The following is a 15,810-nucleotide window of genomic DNA, read 5'->3' on the forward strand; positions in this document are numbered from 1 at the left end:
TTTTATTATTTATCTAGTGCTAGGCAGTTAGCGCTGTGTTGTTAGCTGTCAAAGATAAGATGATGCTTAATAAATATATATAAAAGTATTGTAAATGCATATGCAATCGTAGTCACTTCATATCGTATGTTAAATCATTGTTTTAATTTATGGCCTTGGTGCCCTGGCTTTTGGCCTTTGTGCCCTTAAAAAATTGACAACTCAAAAGGCCAAGTGGCCTCGCCCCTAAAATGACGAAATTCCAGGCCTGGGTCCCACAGACAATATTGTATCTTTAACAATCAACACCTTAAATGGGTAAAGATGGTCGCTTAACGTAAGGTAGGCCTACAACCTGCATCAGCGCCGTTAAAAGTCGGCACAAGAGTAGACATGCAGAGTAGACATGCAGAGCCGGACCAACGCAGTAAAGTTCTACACCGCCTGACAGCAGACATGAAACAATAATTTAAAACAAGACGTAGCTTATAGACATGCAAACATGCCGCAAGCTCATCCATCAAATATGACTCCCCCCTCCCCACGGAGCTCGGTTTGATGTGCATAACTTTGGGCAAGGTTCATAGTTTTAAATATTGTAAATCAAGCAACTGTCGGACTTACGCTCTACAAATACTCACAGTATAAAAAAACACGCTAAACACAATTCAATCAATATAAACTCACCTTATGATTTTCATGGATTTATCCTAGCTAACACCAGTGAATGACAATGTTTACACATTGAAAGCTGTATTTAAGTTGCTCGTTGTAACGGCAAATGTGAACTCTGCTTTTTGCAAACAATGCGTCTTGTGATAATCTGTAACTATGACGAACATTTGATGACATTAAATAACTTTAAATAACTTTTACCTTGTAGAGATGTTCTCGGGACAGAACCAGCTTACTCCTCCCATGCGGGAAGAAAAAATTGTAGAACCCCTCCCCCCCTCCTTTGTTTAAAAAAGAAAAAGCTTCACATTTTTAAAAATAAATATATTTTGCAATTTTTTTCTGCTTTACATCTTGTCCATTAAAGTGCCGTATTGTTCAGGTTCAATTACGAAACTATTAAAGTACGGGTTTGAGTCCGACCATATTAATTTGTGAATAAAATATTTGTAAATAATAATTAGAAGCTGAGTAATCGGCTGCGGAGCAAGCTGCTGACGTATGTGCTCAGTGGGCGGAGTTACAGAGACAAACATAACTTTTTTCTTATTTCTTAACATGATTGAGACTTACAGAACGCACACCCCTCAAGATTAAAATAGTTCTACATGATTGATTCATGTTTCGACGAGAAACATGAATAAATTATGTTTCATATATTAAATGCATATTTGCAAATTGAACAACCCCACTTTCCCCTTTTTTTCAGTGTGGAGGCTTGGGCTGAAGTTACTCAAGGGGACTGCCCATAGCCTCAGCTGCAAAACCCCTACTTTCACCAGACGGCTGACTCAGATCCATAGGACCAAAAGGGTACTGTACAGTCAAACAGGCATTTGACTCAGACTTGTTGTGTTTAAACTCCAGGACTGAGGGTGAGCGCTGTAGGGCAGCATGCTCCAGCTGTGATTTACAAGTTGGTTTTGACAAGGTTGCAACCTGTGCAGTATGCCTTTTCCTTTCTGGTAAGAAGACTCTCTGAAAACTGATTTCATGATCACGTTACAGCCCAAATCTAAAGATAACACTTTTACAACAGTCGAGGTGACACTCATAAACCCATTTCTAATCTGTCTTGATGCTAAACTTGCTTCTGAATAATGACATTGAATAATTGTAGACCTATATAATAGGTACATAGATAGATAAGATACTTTCACCACTGTGTGCTTTTGTGTGGTGATTTTCATGGCACAGCTAACACAATTTATCTTTTCAGATTAAACATTAGTCTCTAAATTGTAAATCGTTCCCAACGTTCATCAGATAGCCTCTAACTCGGTATGACTGCCGTAATATTGACATGGTAGTGTATAGTCATCATTTCGATTTTTTTCCCTCGCTGAAAACAGCATCCTGCTGACATTAGAGTCAGGAGTAAACCAAAACAGTAACATAGCAGAACATAAAACCAAAACAAAGAGCCTAAAGTAAAATCCTCACAATGTGGGGAGTACTGTAGTCAGAGGATAATTACGTTTGTCACAATGATGACGAAATTGCCATTACACATTGTTGACAAAACATTTGTTAAAGCACTTTAAGTAAAATATAAAATTATACGTAGGCCCTTCTTATGTTTAGTATGTCAAACATTAATCAACATCTATTAACTACAGCTGTGGATTCAAAACTCAATGAGTAGTGCCTTAAATATGTGATTGAGGCACTTTACTTGACTGAAAGTAATGAGTCACTATTTACAGCAGCTGTTTGCACAGAAGTTAAAATACAGAAAGAACTGATGATCATGATCTACTCTGTCAAACATGAAAAGTAAGGGAGTTCCACATCTCATCCACTTTCTTGACTTCTTCACTTGTGTAATAGATCTAGAGATATTTGCAACCAAGCAACAAGTATTCTGTCACTTCCAGTAGTTTTTAACTTATGTTGGTGGGTCACACGCTTTGCAAAGCTCACGCCAGGCCATAATTGTTGTCAGCCTCAGACAGTAGTAATAGATGGGAGGTCAGAGGGCCGTGTCGTGTGACACATTGGCTAAAGTGGTGACAGCACATGAGCCTGAGTGTATCACATGTGATGAAAGCTGTGGAAGGACAGCTCTGTATGCATAGCTGTGTGGAGACATGCAGGAGGTGAGTGAGTGACAGTGCCACGATGTGACTGGTCTAACCACTTCCTATTGTTCCCCTGTCACTGATAACCCCCGGTGACCCAGGCCAAAGGAAGGAAGGCCATGGCTCAGTTTGGGGTGGCGGGGTTGTCAGCTCTTTGTCCTCAGATAACTTATTAACCCACGAAGTCCGCCGGGAGAAGAATGATTTCTCACATGGCTTGCCGCATGGTTAACTCAGAGTAAACAGCTTTTCAGGAGTCTGTCTGCAAAATAACACAGACAGAGACAAGGAAGGAAGAATATTATTTTGTAACCAAGGAAAGTGAACAAAATCCTGCCAGGATGAAAGAAAGCTTTTTTCATTCAATTCAAGCCTCACTGAAATAATCTCAATGATAGCCATGTACAAAGAGACCAACATGCTAAGTAAAAAAATAAGAAAACTTGAAGCTACATTGAAAACATTCAAGAGCTGAGAGAGATCTTTCATACATCTGAAACAAAAAGTTAATGTCAGAAATGTCGGAAATAAATCACATTTTGAAAAATGTAAATATCGTTTTTATTGACAAAATAACTGTTAATAATAAATGGATCAGGGGTAGGCAGGGAAAATTACAAGCTTAAAAGAGCGAACGCATGTTGGACTTCAGGTGAAACCTTACAAATCAGATTATAACTGTTGTAGCACCACATGATGTTGTTTTAAGCATATACAGTGAATAGCGCAGGCTGTCTTTCACTAATTTACCCAGATGATGAGGGCTGCAGGGCTGTAAGTGGTCCCAAACCTCAGACATAGCTGCTGTCCTGCTTCTGCTGCCTAAGTTATATGCACTGTATAGCTTCTCTTAGGTCTCAGTCGGTTCACTTTACAATCATTTTAGTTGTTTCACAAAGTAAAGAAGTGGTGAAAAAACTAGCTAGTGATATGGGCAGTCAGACTGCCTCAGGGCTTGAAAAATAAAGAACACTTTTACCCAGTATGTGGTCCAAAAATACCTTGAAACCAGCTAATGTGTACAATGATGCGGTTGTGTGCATAATGGTGGACGTTGCACACTATCTTTTGGCAGCTTTAGGTTTTAATAACTGTCACTAAGCGTGTTCAGTGTCCTATCAAAACAAATATGTAACATTGAAAGATTATAGACCTACATTCGTCATGTTGATTTTAAGCCAATAGCCTAGATATTTATATGTCAGTGTTAAAGTGCAGAAGCTATAATATATAATATTATTATGTGTGGCTCTGGTGGCATTGCTTTATTTTTAATACATTCTATACATTATATCACATTACAGCCTTTAACGTTCAATATGATAGGGGAATTGCATTCTCTGTTTAGCCTATAGCCTGAAGAAAAAGTTGGTTACACAGAACAAACACATTGGGCTGTCATTTGGCATATACAATTATGGTTTACAGAAAACGAATCATATTTGTTGAGGTTCAATGCACAACAACATTTAATTTAAACTTCATTAAAAAAAATGGTGTAGGTCTTACATGTAGTTTTTCTTTGGTGATTGTTCACACTGCTAGAAATACAACCTGTTGTCCCTCTTTACAGGAGTGAAACTTATGAAAGTAACCTGTAGGCCTATAATGTTTTGATAGTTTACTTGACTATTCTTGTTTTATGATAGCTACTTATTTTATTACATATTGTAAGCATACGTTTCAGTTTCCTTTCAGTTACTTTATAGATTGAAAGCCTTGCACGATAACAAAGGGGTCAGTTTGGCTGCAATACCTCGGCTTAGCTCAAACATTGGGAGTACAATTTGCCTAAAAAACATGATGCAAGAGTAAAAGGTACACTAATATATCACGTCATTAAAATTAGCTCCGCCTTGACCTGATGCAATGCACAATAATACTACTCATCAATCGGTCAGTATGCTACCTTACTTACTGCTGATAAAGAACATGCTAATGTTTACTAGTAGTAATCGAGTGTTTTCTACAGTGATATTGCTGCCTTTATCCGAGCAAAAATACCTGAATGATGTAATTACACTGTTTATATCCTAGTTGAAAGCTTATGTGTGCACTTTTGCATAACGACTCAGTTTGGTTGGCGGTGGCCGCCATCTTGTGGTTGAAATTAAATGCTGCACTCAACGCCGTCCCAAGATAAACACAGCCAAAGCAGTTCAAGTTCAATTATTTGAGGATTTTAATGCAGAAGCTATCGTTTGTCTCATTTATGTGTCAAAATAAATGTAATGGAAGATAGTGTCGTAGAACTAGAGTTATGTTGCCATCTTGGAACCAGTGTAGTGTTAAATAGGCCTGTGGTAGCAAGCAGGCGAAATTAACTGACCTGGGTTCTATTTATTGTTAAAAACAGGTCGCAGTTTCGGTACAGTGGCCTGGATGTGAAGTCTAAATTCTGCTGAGTGGACGTGCTGGATTTTGACATGACCCCCAAACAACTCGAGCACTGATACTTCTGTGTTGTCTCCTGTGACATTTGAGGTGAGGAGAATAACGTTGTGTTATTGCCCCTGATCAAATCTCACCATTGTCACGATGCATAATCCTCCTGAAGGCCTGCAGGCGCTTCTTGCTTCACACTTAATTGAGGATAAACTATGGGATAAACCAGCAGGCCACAGGTGAGACCATTTTAAATGCGGGACAAGACTAGTTCCTGGTATTTTGAAACAGGCAAATGTCATATTAAAGAGCACTTTTGCTTGTGCACCAGTTATCAACACAACTAAATAATGTTAAACTGACACAGACAGGCATAAAGGTATGGGCATGGTTTGTTATTAATTCATCACCAGATTAAGGTAGTTTACCCACCTTTTGATTGAAGATCATTATATTACAAATATTTTGCCTTGGATATCATTTTACAACACATCTGTCCACAGTAAGAGTGTTTGACAATCATGACATTGGATATAAAAAAAGGCTAAATGTCCAGTAGGCTAATGTGTGAATGTCATATTTACAGAAGGCAAATCAATCATCATTTAACATGTTTAAATATTGCAATACAAGTTTGGTTCATCACATTTTGTTCATTGGATGAACCAACATCCCTTACATTAATGTCTTTCCATTTAGTTCCTGCAACACATTTCAACTGACAAAGAGAAATTACAGAACGGTGTACCAGACTTGTATATGTTTTTCTAAAACAATGTCTTCTAACTAAGCTTGAAAATGATTACTTTTGTATTTCTAAACTCAGTCTATTTTTTAATCATTACTTCATTTTTTTGTGTATTGGAACTACTTCCACTCATCGTCTCACATTTTTTAAACTCTTTTCTCACTCTTAGCCTCCTTGACATCAACCTGTGTGGCATTTGTATATTGCTAAACAGCCTTTCTTAACACTCCCGTAAGATCCATAATAGGAATCTTTGTCTACGGTTTTTTGTTTCTACCCTTTATTTGCTTTAATTAAGACTTTGCACCCCTGTTTCACACATAAGCGATGCCACAAAGCAAGGTGGCTTGGTAACGGGACCAAACACAAACTCCTCTCTGTTTAAACATTATGTCACTGAGCTGCTGTTGAATGTGTCTGTTTACTGGGCTTTGTTTAATTGACGTTGAATTGCCGGGGCTGACATGGTAAACAATTAGGGTGAAATTCTGTCGCTTTAGCCAGTGTGAAACAACCCAAACAGATTCCAATCTTTACTCCCAAGACCTGACTCATAAGAGCCTAATCCTGTTGATGGAAACAGAATCCCACCCGTGTCAAAACGGCCCGCTGCCCCAGGTGCAGGAGCCACACAGGCCCTGGCTTGTCTCCCTTTATCACAGCTGATGAATTGAGAGGGCCCTCTTGGGCACATAGCCCAGGCTGTGGTTTGGCCAATTAGAGGGTATTTTTTCTCATAAATATCTATAGTGATGAAAATTAGGCAAATAAAGGCTGTAGCTACAGCCTGGGAAAGTGTTAGATGCAAATTCTGACTGGAGAGCGGTACTTTGAGAAAACTCTTTTTGATATGTTACTTTACAAATTCAATAATTTCCCAAGTTTCAAAAAGTGTGACTTTTGATGTGAACATTTCTTAATTTTCTTATAGCTAATTTACAAAAAAAATGTTGTAGATCATATGATGTTAGGTAATTTTTCTTCTACATTTCCAATGTTACCCCATCATCGTAATTCAATACATTCAACTGCAGTTAAGGCACATTAGGCATCTTTTAAGTACACTTTAACAGTTGATAATGAGATCAGGACTGATAGGTTATCTTTGTATCTTTTAGTGTCAGTAACATTTTCACAGCATGGATGGACCCGTAATCACATTGTCTTTACTAAGTCTTACTGATAGCTGTAAACAAAGGCTCAAGACCTCCACAGATAAGCTGTCCTCCCTAATGGTACATTTCACATTCAAGCAGAAGATAAGCCCGATTTTGTAGCCTGACATCTGCGCCATCATTTCAGTTACCCAAGATTTTATGTGTTTCTCTCAATGGTCACCAGAATGTTCTTTTGTTAGATTTAAATGACAAAGTAAACTTGCATATCAGGATGATTGACCCACTCAAGTTTTGGCATATCAAATGAAAAGCAGACAGGAGGAAGATCACAAATGAAGTAAAAATGTGCAGGAAAGTATAGTAAAATAAAACATGAATATTTTTACAATAGAAATTCTCCAAAAAACAACTTCGAGGTGATATGAGCTTGATATACAATTCTGATTTCATTGGACTTTTGGTTGCTGCCTTTTAATAAGGCATATTTTAAAAAGAGTTTAGAGACTGTAATGAAAGCTTTTTGTTTGGGTTGCTTTGTTGTAAAGCAGTGATTATAAACTTTTGCTGCAGGCCACCTGGGCCACAATCTATTAATTAAAAGCTACTGAACATTAACAGTTCCAGATTTTGATTCTTATTCTAGTGATCGACAATTTTGTCAATGACATACTAACATTTACAGTTTAAAGTCGACTATGAGTTTACTCAAAGTTTACTAACAGGTTCCAAAATCTAGAATTTCTGAAAAAAAAACTATTAAAAAAAGAAAACTTCTATACAAGCCATCACCTATTATACAGAAAAGTCCATTCACAGTTGAAGTGTACAGACTGTAAGTTTACACATCACGCATCAAAACTCTGTATGATGTCACAGAGTTATGTTGGTGTATACGCGTGTTAAACATGTCTGACATTTGAGTTGAGCACAGAGGACCTTTCCCCTGCAGCAGAAGAATGTGAAAACAGCCTTCTAGTTTCAAACCCATTCATCATTCTGCACTGACGGTCGAATATCAAAGTGAAGTCAGAATTAGAAAAATACATTTTTGACTGAAAGGGGACTTTAAAAATGAATGAACCCCTCAATTACAACATGTTAATCCATAATCCACATTTTAGATAGTAGAATACATTTTCGCAAATTAAGATGTATATCCGCATTTAGGTTAAGGGGAATCACAGGAACCTCACACGATGCAGCTCCGGTCACATCCCTCCATCGTTCTGGCCTCTTGCAGCTTCTGGAAATATTCAGATCCAGTGTCACGCCATGACTTCAAAGCAGTGAGGTATCGACTAACTGACACACTTCATATCAGCCCCATACTTGAAGAGGGCCTGACTGTTATTGGAGCCCGCAGATATAGAGTTAATAAAAAAACACATTCTACAAATAAGTATAACCTAGATCAGTAATATATCAGATTTATGTACCAATGAAACAATAGCAACATCTGATATACCTTTTATCCAGTTAAGCAGTTTCATAGTGGAGAGTCTATTTAAAGTTCTGAAACGTTATGCCTCTGTTGGAGATGGTTGCTGTAAGAACGTTGTGAGTATTACGTGGTCAGAAGCGTCACTCTATATTTATCAAATCATGGGACTCACTCGAGGACATGCATCATGGTGCTACTAAGACCGACTTCGTAGACCTTCACCTCTGCAGGGTCACAACTGAAGCAAGACAGGTAGGAAATCTGCATGGATTTAAAAGTACATAGGCAGACAGCTAGAAATACAGAGATAATAAATACTTCCTGTTGCAATACTTAGATTTTTTATTTTATTAACTTTTGATAGTTTCATCTTATTGACTAGTTGTTAATTGCTGCTCTGAAGAGAGTCTGATTTTATTAGATAAGATCAGATTAAATCATATTAGATCATAACTAAAAAGCTACCCTGGTATCTTAAATTGTGCTGTAAAATTGTGTATAATTAAAATTGGCTTTTTTTCGTTATCTTGTGACAGTGTTTGATATTCATCAAGTATTTTTTATTTTATGTTTCACAAATTACCTGAAAGAACAAAACATTTACTTTTATCAGTGATAACTTTTGAAATATAGTGCTTCTGTTTTGATTTTTTTTCCAGGTTATATTCTACCCTCTAAGTCAAAATGGAGGACATTGAATACAGTGTGGACATCTCTGACCGTGACTGGAAAGGCTTTTTTGCTGAGTGCGAAGAGTCTAGCATACTTCCTCCTTCATTAGGTGTGGACGACTCAGGGATGAGTGACATTGATGATACAGGGTCCATTCTCGCTAAGAGAGTTCAGAAAGTCGACCTAACAGCAAGCTTTTCAGAGGCTGACCGCCCCATCGATGGCCCACCAGACTGTGAGGGCTCTCCTGTGGAGCACTACCTCAGTAACCACCCCATCGGTGGAATGGAGAGCGTGCTCTCGGGAAGTGAGGAGGACATACACCTGCAGTCTGTCAATATATTCTTTGAAAAGCTGAAAAGTCTTACAGAGGCAGAAAGGCTTATAGAGCCAAACCAAGAGCGAGATGGAAAAAAACAGGAGGCAATACAGGAGGAGGAGCGGAGTAGTGACGGGCAACAAGCCAGCAGCAGATTTTTGCCAAAACACATCCTTAAGTTAAGTTCTCTTCCTGCCAGCGGTGAAACAGCAGTTGGCAAAGAGACCACAAGTCCTGTCAACACCATTATCAAAATAAACACAATGAAAAAAGACGTGCCTGGTCCGAACCTTTCCACTAAACATGCAGCCAGTATCGTAGTGCTCAAGACTAAGAAATCAGCTTACCCCAAAACAGGTTCCTTCATCAGAGAGGAAGCCTGCACAGAAACCATAATCACCGAAGCAACACGGCTGAATCAGTCTCAAGACACACTGGAGGGGGTTTTATGCTCAGAAACAACACCTCACGCTGACAAAGTGATAAAGGCGGAAATGTGCACACTTCTGGATGATGTGAAGCAGGACGATTTGTTGATGAGTAAATTAAGTCTCAGTAAAGAGTGTAGCACTGATCCTTCAAATAATCAAGAAATAGTGACACCAGTTAAACCGAATGTAAACCCAGAAGTTCTACAGTCAGACGCAACAACAGCGAGCCAAGAATTGTCTCCATCTGCTTCTTTCAAAAGAAAAAGACGAAGGAAGAGACGACTTAATGTTGAGCCAGCTGATATTGGGCATAAATATGAGATGCAGGAGTTAGTGAAGCCGAGTGACTCAGAGGAGGAACAGGTCGCGTGGAGAGAAAGAACTAGTTTCTGTTTATCTGAAAATACTAATTTATCTTATTTAAACCAACGACGAAGAAGTGTTTTATCCTCTTTAACTCCACTTTCAGCCACCAGACATCTCCCAGTGAAGATTTCTCCTAAGGATATCAAAGTAAATGATTTTCCATCATTTGACAGTCAATATCAATATTCAAAAGAAAGCATTGTCAGAAAAGGAAAGTTTAAAGCAACACGTTTGGCTGAAAATAATGTACCTAATAATAGGTCAATAGACCCCCTGAGTCAAACTGTAGAAACCGTATTGTTACCATCAAACAACAGTGGTAATGTGGCAACAAATGTACAGCCATGTAGCAAATTACATGCAGAAGATTCAACTGTGTTGCCAGATTCAATTACTAACACTGTAATTGGTATATCAACCTTGGCAATAGAAACAGCAAACTGTGAAAGGCAGGATATTCAAGCAAGGAGTATCAGGCAGTCTAATGAAATCAATAATTATATTTTTAATGAAAATAAACCAAATCTAGGATCTTGTACAGCAGAGGTCAAATCAATAAGCATTTTACCAAGTGCAGAGTCAGATAATCCTGCGGTGGAAGTCAGCCAAAATGACAAACTATCCGCTGCTAAGTCGGTCCTGGCTGTAGAGGCCGGAAATTCTGGCAGAGACAACTACACACTGTGTCAAAGAGAGGTTGAGGCCCAACAACAGCTGGAAATTGACTGTGACATAGACCAATATAGATCTACACTGGAAAATACTCACTTTCCACTGTCTGCAAGCAGTTTTGATGCACGCACCACAAAATGTAAGAAATTAGAAACTAGTGGCTGCCCCTTCTTGGAGATTTCCAGTCAAGTGGGCTGTGCTAAATCATCATTAGATACCAGCAATGAGCCTGATAATCATGATCAGTCTGAAAGTCCCTCCAGTTCAGATATAAATATTATAGCACAGCAAACAGAATATGCCCGGTTGCTCCACACATTATCCAAATGTGATGGTTTGTTAGAGAAAAACACAAGTGACCGAACTGAATTAGGAGCATCACAATCTGCTGAAATTAATTCAACCAAACCATCCATGTCAAAAGACTTACTAATAAGTCATTTAGATACTATACCAGCATCATCCTGCTGCACTCTTGACACCAAATCTGTCATGTCACTCTCACATGAAAATATCACAGACATTTCAGGAAGTTCTTGTTTATCTGTCAATCAAAATGACCCTGAAGATCAAGGCATAAAAACATCACTAATACTGTCCAAACACGAGGAAGGAGATGGCACATCTGATTCCAAAGACCGGTATATATCACATGACTCGATAGGTTCAAAATGTGATTTAATGGACACAGCAGAAGACGTCATCACAGTATCTGAAGCAAAATGCGAACTTGAAAAGGCATCAAAACATTCAGTATTCGCTATGTCTTCTTTTTGGAGTGAGATGGAGAAGTTGACAATAAATGATATTCTTGGTTTACGAATGATCAGAAATGGTGTTCCACGCAGCCCACTCCCACCTCTCAAGGAAAGTGAGGAGACGGACATGTCTGCTATGACAGATTCAGGCATTTTTACTCATCCTGAAGAGTCCAAGGCTGAACAAACCAATAAAGACATATCCAGTGATCCTAACCCTGCAGAATCAAGTTCTGTTATAGGGGAAGATTCTTCATCTTCAAGTGATGTTATGTGGGAGAGTCTAGAGGCTGATATCTACCCTGAAAATATGACGTTGACATCTGCTGGTGACACTTCTCAACCGGTCTTCCCTGCAGGTTCTCAAACATGCCTAAGACAAATGTCAAAAAATGTAAGCGTTGACAATCTACATGCCCTTAATTATGAGTCTTTCTGCTACAAAAGGAAAGGCCCAACTTTACAAACGGTAGACGAAGGAGAATTCCAACAAGAAGAGCATCACAGTGTTGGACACATGCCTAAGCAAGACAAACACTTGGACTCTTTATCTTCATTTCCAACAGACAGCTACAAAGTGTCTCTCTCAAATATATTTCAGTATGTCTTTGGTGGAAAGCCATCAATTCCCAGCCACTCAGCCACAGATAACATCCCCACCTCCTACAGTGAAGGAAATTCTGTCCCTGAAACTTATGATCATTTCTTCTCAGAGTTTGATACAGAAAGCTTCTTCTACCCTCTCATCACCAATAACGAGCTGGTTCCTATATTTTCCTACTCTCACTCAGCTACTAGAGATCTGCAGTTCCCAGAGGCCTATGAGCACTTCTTTGCATCTTCTTCTTCTGATGATTCTTCTGGGGAATCTGATGGAGAAGATAGCTGCAGTCCTGTGAGGGTGGTGAGCAGATTCAGCCGTACAACTAGCGCCTCTCAGATTTCTACAGACATATATGAACATTTCTTCACTGATGGAGATCTCAGACAGAATTTCTTTTGGAATACCACATTGTCCTTTAGGAATATGAGTTTGACTAAATGCACTGTTCACAAGGAAACTCTCTCAAACCCTCTATCTAGTGTACCTGTGAGTCAAAGTGGCAGATCCATTGGAAGGATAGTTCATCCCATAAATGCTTTCGGAAATCAAGACATCATGTTGGCTGATCCACTTATCCACCACCTGGACAACAGGATCTACACACAACTAAGGCATCAGCCTTTCAGTTTTGAGGACTTACAGATGACTGTTTCAAATCCAAGTAAGTCAATCGGTGATTAAAACACTTTCTCCTTTCAAAAGTTCTCAGATTTGCTATCACGCTTGAATTGATATAAAGGGGAGCTGCACTTATTATACACATCAAAGTCTGTTTACAGGCTAATGCACATAACAAGTTGCAGTTAAAGACTACAGGTTTGAACATTAAAAAATCTGGGGGTGTGGAGAAAGAAAGAAGTAATCTTACAACAGTTCTGTAGCCTGCTTAACATCTCTGCTTATTGCTCGCTGGTGGCTATCTGTAGTTGCATTGTGGGTAATGTAGGCGAAATGTAGGGTTTTGATGATGAAGAGAATGTGTGTGTAATCAACACGACAAGAGGCAGTATTAAATGACTAAAGTTTGCACAATACAGTCCTACAGTGTAAGCAAACAAATGTAAAAATAAATTACTGGTCAACGGGTGATGTTTATTATTGCCATGGAACATTTTAATTTTCCCTTTTTTAAGTTCAAATTTCTAGGCTTAAAAGTAGTGTATATCAATCTGAAGACTGGTTTACCACTATTGACCAGTTTCACAGACACAAACCAAACTTACAGAGATATCTTTGAATTTGAATCATATATAAACATACACATTTAATAACTAATGTATTTACCTCTATTAGTTAAGCTCTTTTTGCTTTTAGCACAAATGGACAGTTGTAATGTAGTACATGTCATCCTCTAAGTCAGCTGTTAGAGTCGGGGCATCATATCTCTAACCTCAGCTGTCAGAGGACAAGGACGAGACTGCAGGCAGTAACAGTGAAAACAAAGAGGTTTGTGTTGTGCGTGATAACTTGACTTCACTTAATGAGTGTCTTCCCTAAGCTGTCAGTAAAGAGCTCTAGATTTGATTGGCTGCAAAGGAAAAACAAAGTACCTCGACTTGAGGTGTCTATATGTAAACCCCTCTTCTTGAACTTCCACTGAGCTGTAATTAAGATAATAACCTACACGCTACTAATATACCACATCATGTTCAGTAGCTGCCTGTGAGAATGTTCTTTAAGGCCACTAGAATCATATTATAAAATATCAGTAACAATAATTAGCGTTGTATGTTTGCATTAAAGTAATCTGTGCAGGGGCTAGGATTTGACTGAGTCACAGTGTGACAGAACAGGAAATCCCTTCCTATTATCAAGGGCATGGTGCTCAGCTGTTGCAGTGTCAGTGACAAGTATTATACCCTTGACCTTTTTACTGGACTGCTCTGTGACTGGTTATTTTAAATGTATGTGACACAATTAATATTTTAAAATGTTTTCCATGATAGGCTACTTTCACTTTCTTCTTAGGGCTGGATGCCTCCCTCCTGCCTCTAAGACAGTCCGATATGTGTCTGGTTTGTATTGCATTTGCTTCGTGGGTGCTAAAGACGGCAAACCCACAAGTTGGAGACACATGGAAGACTGGTATGTCTGATTATATATAGCATTACATACGTTTTTTTCCTTTGGACTCAAAGTCTCATGATTAAGCTGATTTCTCACTTTTAATATGTAATCTCACACAGTTCTGCTGGCAAATGTAAGTGCTCTGACAGCCATCAGATACCTGCGTAAATACGTCAAGATGGAGGCTGCAACAAGTGAGAAGAAATTGAAGTACACAGCCCCGTCTGATTCTTGATGTGGTTGTGTTGTTAAATGTTTGCATTACATATTTGCACTATAATTGCTTCTTGTTAAGTTAACCCTACCATTGAATGGATATGGGCAAGGGTTTCATTTAAATAATTTGTCTGTTATTTTGACCTTTAACGTCTGAAAGCATTCATAGTAGATATGAAAAGACCAAAGGCAAGACCAGATGTGTATTTATCAGAAAGAAAGCTCTAGATATGTGTAAATAAGGTTTCAGTATGTGCGTACTGAAGAGAGATTAAAGGTAAATTCGCTGCACAGAGTTAGGATGTTAGATGGAAATGTGATAAAATGATTAACTTAAGGCATTTGAAGCGTTTAGGATGGTTTGTTTTTATCCCGTTCCATTATTTTAGCTGGTGAATTTTTTTCCAAAACTACTGTGTAAAATATTACAATGAAAATATTGAACATTTCTTTTACAAATTAAAATGGTGACTATCTATCAGAATGATTTCCAAAATGGGAATTAATCAAAACATACTAATAAACGTAACATATTCCGTTATGTAATTCATGAAGGACATTTTGTGTTCATGTTGATTGTATTTTTTTGGATGGCTGTACAACTTTTTCTGATAAAGACTGTTCTGCAAGATGTTGATGAATGTGAGTTTACTACAGTAAATACTATCGTCGTAGCGTGCAATCTCTTATGTTTTACAATAATACTCAGACCTGAAGTTGAGACTTTGAAACACTAGAGGGCAACGTTCAAGTAAGAACTTGAACTAATACAGCTGAAAAGCTAGTTGCCATTCTATAAATTCATTTTATCCCACAAATATTAGAACAAGATATTAATTATCATAATATGTGTGTTAATGTCTTTATTTAACGTTTTTGCTCAGTTTTCACTTGAGATACTGTCCTCTCCAGGATTCATAAATATCTTTCTCCAGCAGATGGCAAAGTTGAGCAATAAAATATAATTTAAAAATGCAGCAGAGCACAACCTATGGAGCTGTATTCTGTCAGAAAAAGACACCAAACTGATTAGATTTTTGATGCAATCTTGAAAATAGTTAATGTCATTACCATGCGGGATCTACAGTGTTTGCTTTATGTCCAACTTGAAAATCTTGGCCATTATTTGATGCACCTCCTCTATTTATATACTACAATTTAAACATTAGATAATGTATTTTTGGAAGTATTGGAAAACGAGTTGTGAACACATTTGTGCATTAACATATCATCACCTGTATGTTGTGATACATATTAATATCATGTCATTTGATACCT

The 15,810-nt window shown here is 38.1% G+C and overlaps 1 long non-coding RNA gene across 1 annotated transcript; it reads left to right on the plus strand.

The window, feature by feature from the left end:
- Positions 1–8,600: 8,600 nt before the first annotated feature.
- On the plus strand, positions 8,601–15,163 carry LOC104950360 (uncharacterized). The gene is made up of 4 exons (XR_798908.1): positions 8,601–8,679; positions 9,087–12,910; positions 14,218–14,334; positions 14,436–15,163. It is a non-coding gene; the product is annotated as an uncharacterized lncRNA (long non-coding RNA).
- Positions 15,164–15,810: the final 647 nt, after the last annotated feature.

The sequence above is a fragment of the Notothenia coriiceps genome, unplaced genomic scaffold (genome assembly GCF_000735185.1).
Source record: "Notothenia coriiceps isolate Sejong01 unplaced genomic scaffold, NC01 NC01_scaffold00017403, whole genome shotgun sequence".
Taxonomy (NCBI): domain Eukaryota; kingdom Metazoa; phylum Chordata; class Actinopteri; order Perciformes; family Nototheniidae; genus Notothenia; species Notothenia coriiceps.